Raw genomic sequence first — 6,829 nt, 5'->3', positions numbered from 1 at the left:
CATAAAGTCCTTTTGAAAAAAAAATGTGCTACACATAAAAATCTAAGAACAGTGAGCTTGACTGAGGCTAGATTCAAGTGTTGATAGACTGAACAGAGCAGTGCCAACTTGTGTCTGAGTAGGAGCACAGTGTTAAGGCTCTGAAGGGTGCCCTGTGTTAAAGCTTTCTGGCCCATAGAAGTCTCCATAGCTCCAAATCCAGCCACTTGCTGTTTCTGTGTCCTGCTGCCTGCTTATAATAGCTTTTTGCCTCCCAGGTGAGCAGGTCCACACAGCCTAAGGTAGTCTGAAGCACTGCCTGAGACAGGGAAGTACGTGCAGCCAGGATGGAGCTACAGGGTTCAGAATGCGGGGAAACAGATGGTAGGTGAGGGCCTGTGACAGGAAAGGAAGGTGGGGTTGGCAGGGATAAGGCTGGAGGATTGGGGAAGGCAGCACAGTGCAGGGTGCAGTCAGGGATATCAAGATGTGGGAGCTGGTAGAAGATCCCAGGGGTGGGACAGCAGGAGGTAAGGCCACTGCTGCAGTGCACAAAACTTCATTCTTGGTGAGGAATTGAGCCAGATTTGGAAAGTTTGTGTTAATCCCCTAAATGTGAACATGGTCCGTGTTACTGCCATACAGACCCTGGCAGAAGGGCTTCATTTACATTAGGGAAAGCATCAACCAGTAAAAACACGTATGTCAATAAAAGAAGTTTGGTTTTTAGTAAAAAAATAAAATTGAAGATTGTTGTTAAAAATAATTTCTTGGGTTGGCAACCATGAGTAGGGTCATACTATCATCCCCATGTCTTGCATACAACGCTTTTGTTAATGCAAAACAGAACAGTAGTTGCTTTTCTTATGAGAGCATCACAATGCTGATTTGAATTTAGTTTGTGATCCACCATAATGCCCAACTCCATCTCAGCAGTGCTAACAAGCTATCCCCCATTAAGCATTTGTGTATTTGGGTTTTCTTCCTTGGGTGCTCCTTGTTTTTGTTGAATTCCATTGTTGTCTGTTGCCCATTTCTCATTATTTTCAAGATGTTACTGAGTCATGGTCTTGACTACTGAAGTGTTTGCAGTTGCTCCCAGTTTTGTGTTGTCTCTCAATTTGATTAGCATATTCTTTATTCTTGCATCCAAGTCACTAATGAAAATGTCAGACAGTGTCAGAACCAGAGGAATGTCCCTATGGAAAGCTAATTGAAACCTCCTGCCAGGCTGACATTGATCCATATATAGTTACTCTTCACTTACAGTTATTCAACCAATCATGCATTAGGGCTGTGTGAAGCTTCAGTCCGTGATTCAATTAAGCACAGATTCGGCCCGATTCAGTGGCTGAATCTCTGAATCCGAATCAAATCAGGAGACCCTTTAATGTCTCTGAATTGAATTGGAACCCTCCAAATCAATTCAGAGAGATTCAGAAAGATTTGGCAATTTGGATATAGACAGAAAGTCTGAAGATTTAAATGTTTTTTCTGCATATCTCTAGGTAGCAGGCGGCTTGTAAATACTGTGATGCTGGGGCTCATGGAGTATCCCACAGGAGTGTGGGGGGCTCCCCAGCGCACTCGGCAGTAGACCCGGAAATGGACCAGAAGCACTTCCGGTCTACTTCCGGGTTGATTGGGGAGTGTGCAGTGACTGGTGTCTCCCGGGTCTGGGGGGATGCACATGCTCCCCAGCAGACCCAGAAGTGGACCAGAAGTACTTCTGGTCCATTTCTGGGTTTGTTGCTGAGCATGTGGAAGCCCCCCCCCCCACACTCCTGTGGGACACTCCATGTGGTCCAGCATCACAGCATTCATGAGCCATGCTGGTACCTCAAGGTATGTAGAAAAAACATTTAAAGCTGTGCCTATGTCCAAATCACTGATTCTCGGACACAGCATCAAATCTTCAGATTCAGATTCAGCCGGATTGAAACAGGGACAGTGATCTGAATCAATTAATCGAATCACTGTCCCTGATTCAGAATCTGAATTGAATCAAATAGGCCCCGCTTTGCACACCCCTAAGATGCATCCATCTAACTGTAGTTCTATCCCACTCATGTTTCCAGATTACTTATGAAAATGGCATGTAAGACTATATGAGAAGCCTTAAAAACTCTTCTTTTCAGCTATATGAGATTACCCCCTCAAAAAATGTTTGACATCTTCTAACGAATCTATGTTGCATGAGGATGTTCATCCCTTCTATCTCAGATGCTTACAAAGTTAGCTGTTTGCTTCAGTAATTTCCAAGGTATACATCAGTCACTATGACTTTGATAATTCCCCAACTCCTCTTTTTCCCCTTTTTAAAGATGGGCCCTATGTTAGTCCTTCTCCAGCCGTCTGGATTTTGACTTGTCCTCCAGTAATGTGTGAATATTATTGTCAGTCACTCAGCTTTCCTCAGATAGTTCATTCAGCACACTTAGTCAATTTCAGCTGGCCCTCCTTGTCCCCAAAGGACAGTGAGTTCGTGCCCTTTGCGCTTGTGCCGATAAATACACGGGGTGAAGGATCCAACTTAATCTTTATTTCTGCGCAGAAAGCGGTGCTTGGCAATCATTCGCAAAGCAAGCACCCCCACCCAAGTGGGCATTAGCCTTATATAGCCTCTTCTAGCCTTACACACTATGCAGTTACTATAGGTTTCCCCTTTTGGTCCATGCGCACTTCACCCTAGCTACAGACCCCTCCCTAGTCAGTTTAAACTTGCCTTTGTGACAGTGTAATTTGCTGATGTGGCACCTGTTATTCAGCAAGCTCAGCCAATAACCCCCCTTTCTAACCCCTTAGGGACCTTGCTGATATGGCTTTCCTTCTAGCAAGGCCAGCAATTAAGCAACTAGGCAACAAGCGATCTCCCCCAGCCTAAACAACCTACTCTATGCCCTTGGTTAGATAAAATACTTTTTCAAAACATACAGCTGTTCCCAAAGTATAAAAAAACCTATAAAAGTTTCAGGGCTACTCATCATCCTGATTTTAATTAATTCAGTGTTTGCTGCGGCTTTCTTTTATGGGGAAGACTGAGGCAAAACAGGAATTAAAGTAGCTTCTTTGTGTTTTCCATTAACATCTCACATTCTCTGTTGAAGAGCAGACCTATAATTTCCTTGTCTGTCTTTTTCATCTGGCATATTTGTAGAACCTCTTTCTGCCATCTTTAACACTTCCTGACCCACATCCTAGTCCACTGTTGGTCAGGCTGAGAGTAACACTGCCCCTCCTCAACCTGGATGGCACTGGAGTCTTTCTCTGCATCTTGAGCCAAGGTATTGGTATCAACTGGAGTGGGGCTAGCCATAGACATTTCTCAGAAAAATGCAGGAAAAATGCTTCTAATAATAGGTGTTCATTACCCTACAGGCAATGGAGACACAATTGGCAACCTGGGCCCTCTTGTAATCAGAGCTTGAGGACCCTGGTCTTTGAGGGGCACTACTGCATGTCCTGGTTGTGTCCCAGAGGTGCCATTTCAGCAGAAATCACTCAAAGAGTTGGTTCCATTATACTACTATAAACATGCTATATATGTCCATAACCTGAGCAATTTCATCATAGAACTATACCCCTGTATGCCAGTATAAGGGTATTGACCAAAAATGGTGGGAGTAGAGTCCTGACCAATTCAACTTCTTCTGCCCCTAGTCTACAGAACAGGCTGGATGCTGGTTGGGGACAAAAGGGAAAAGGAGCCCCCCGTGTGCCATGAACGTTGCATAATGAACTGTGGCTCTCTGAGCTCTGCTTGCACTGATTGGAGTAAAGGGTGCAATGATTTATTGACTCCTGCCAGTACCTAAACACACACAACTGTGTTTGTATAATCATTCCATAAAAAGATTCCTCCATCCTTTTCCCTGAACAATTCTAGAATACATTTAAAATGCATTAATATAAACAAACACTTTTAATGAGCTTTCTTTGCTCAATAATTAATATATTACAAAATGATAGCCAAAAAAATGTCTTTTCACAGCAATGCCTTCACCATTTTTCACAGCCACAGATAATAAATTATACCCTGAACACTAGCTGAGGTGATAATATATATTTTACTGCAACATTCTTTTCCCTTGATATTCTTTCTTATTAAAATTTCATGAGATTGTGTTTTTTTTTAAAAAAAAAACATTTTAAAAGATACATTTCCATGACTGAAACTGATTTCATAGACATTAGGACTGGAAGGGACCTCAGAAGATCCTTGAGTCCAGCCCCCTGCCCGAGGGGCAGGAAGTCAGCTGGGGTCATAGGATGCAAGATAAGCATCCAAATTTCTCTTGAAGGCGTTCAAAGTAGGTGATTGAACCACCTCCAATGGCAGGCTATTCCAGACCTTGGGGGCTCGGACAGTAAAGAAATTCTTCCTTATGTCCAGCCTGAAACGTTCTTGCAGGAGTTTATAACCATTCAACCTTGTCATCCCTTGGGGCGCTCTGGTGAACAAACGTTCCCGCAGATCCTAGTGAACATCCCTGATAAACTTACAAGTGGCCATCAGATCACCCCCGAGCCTGCTGAGATTTGCTTGAGAAGCATCTATGGATGCAAGCCAGTGTTTTGCTCACTTTACAAGCCGCAGCATCACATCATAGTTTCATAGTTTGTAGGGTCGGAAGGGACCTTGACGGATCATCAAGTCCGACCCCCTGCCATGGTAGGAAAGAGTGCTGGGGTCAAATGACCCCAGCAAGGTGTTCATCTAGCCTCCTCTTAAAGTCTCCCAGGGTAGGAGCCAGCACCACTTCTCTTGGAAGTTGGTTCCAGATCCTAGCCGCCCTGACTGTGAAGTAGCGCCTCCTGATGTCTAGTCTAAATCTACCCTCTGCCAGCTGGTGACCGTTATTTCTAGTCACTCCTGGTAGTGCTCGAGGGAACAGGGACTCCCCCAATGCCTGCTGCTCCCCTCTGACCAGTTTGTAACAGGCCACTAGATCCCTCCTCAGCCTTCTCTTGTGAAGGCTGAGCAGGTTCAGGTCCCTTAGCCTCTCCTTGTAGGGCCTGTCCTGCTGCTCCCTGATCATGCAGGTGGCCCTCCTCTGGACCCTCTCCATGCTATACACATCCCTTCTCAAGTGTGGCGCCCAGAACTGGACACAGTACTCCAACTGCGGCCTGACCAGTGCCACATAGAGGGGGAGGATCACCTCCTTGGATCTGCTTGAGATGCATCTGTGGATGCATGACAAGGTGTGGTTGGCCTTCCTGACCGTGTCCCCACACTGTCGGCCCGTGTTCATTTTGGCATCAATAATGATTCCAAGATCCTTTTCTGCCTCTGCACTGACAAGAAGGGAGTTCCTCAGCCTTTAGGTATGCTGCTGGTTCTTCCTTCCCAGGTGCAGCACCTTGCACTTGTCATTGTTGAAACCCATCCTGTTCTCATCTGCCCACCCCTGTAACCTGTCTAGGTCCAAATGCAGCCTATTCCTCCCTTCTAGCATGTCCACATCCCCCCACATCTTAGTGTCATCAGAAAATTTGAATAGGGTGCTTTTTACCCCCTTGTCCAAGTCACTGATGAAGATGTTGAACAGGGAGGGTCCGAGGACCGAGCCCTGGGGGACCCCACTGTCCACATCCCTCCAGGTCGAAAATGTCCCGTCCACCACCACTCTCTGGGTGCGACCCTCCAGCCAGTTAGTGACCCATTTGACTGTGTAGGTGTCGATGCCACAGCCCCTTAGTTTTTTAATGAGAATGGGGTGAGAGACAGTGTTGAAGGCCTTCCTGAAGTCCAGAAAGACTATGTCCATTGCTACCCCTGTGTCTAAGGATTTTGTGACCTGGTCTTAGAAGGCCATCAGGTTGGTCTGACAGGACCTGCCTCTAATGAAACTGTGTTGGTTGCCCCTAAGCATAATCTTCCCTGCTGGCCCCTCGTGGACATGAACCAGGATAATTCTCTCAAAAAGCTTACCCAGGATCGAGGTAAGACTAACTGGCCTATAGTTCCCTGGGTCCTCCTTCCTCCCTTTTTTGAAAATGGGAACCACATTGGCCCTTTTCGAGTCCTCTGGCACCACACCAGAGCACCACAAGTGCTCGTAAAGCCATGCCAGGGGTCCCACAATGACCTCTGCTAATTCCCTCAGTACTCTGGGGTGGAGGTCATCAGGACCAGATCATTTAAATATGTCCAGTCCCTCCAGAAGTTCCCTGACTAGATCTTCACTAACCCTAGGCCTGGCTGTGTCTCCCCCGGGGCCTGAGGGTGGATGGGCTGATCTGGTCCCTGTTGAGGAAAATGGAGGCAAAGAAATTGTTAAATAGGTTAGACTTGTCATCTGGTGTGACAACCAGATTTCCTAGCGTGTTTTGCAGAGGCCCCATGTTACCCGGTACCTTCTTTTTGCCCCCTATGTATTTAAAAAAGGACTTCTTGTTGTCTTTAATCTGGGTAACTAGTCCCAGTTCCATCTCTGCCTTTGCCTTCCTGACCGCCCCCCTGCAGCCCAGAGCAACCAAGGTATAGGCTTCCCTGGTGATGGCCCCTCCCTTCCATTTGGTGTACACCTACCTTTTAGCTAGGAGATGTTCCCGTATGCTTTTGGTGAGCCATGGGGGCTTTTGCGCCCTCTTGCCCCCTTTGACCCTTGTTGGGATTACCTCCCTTTGGGCATGGAGGATGGACATCGACGGCTCATATTCATCTTGTGGTCAATCATGACCCTCAAGTCCTTTTCATTCATAGTGCTAGCCAGTGTAGCACTGCTGAGCCTATAAGGATGCTGCAGATTTTTCCTCTCAAGGTGAAGAACCTTGAATTTTTTGGTGTTAAACACCATCAAGTTCTCAATTGATGTTATTTGAATTTGAGTGAAAATGATTGTAG

The sequence above is a fragment of the Alligator mississippiensis genome, chromosome 6, assembly GCF_030867095.1.
Source record: "Alligator mississippiensis isolate rAllMis1 chromosome 6, rAllMis1, whole genome shotgun sequence".
NCBI classification, from domain to species: domain Eukaryota; kingdom Metazoa; phylum Chordata; order Crocodylia; family Alligatoridae; genus Alligator; species Alligator mississippiensis.
The sequence above is the reverse complement of the archived record's forward strand: the minus strand, read 5'-3'. Positions refer to the sequence as shown.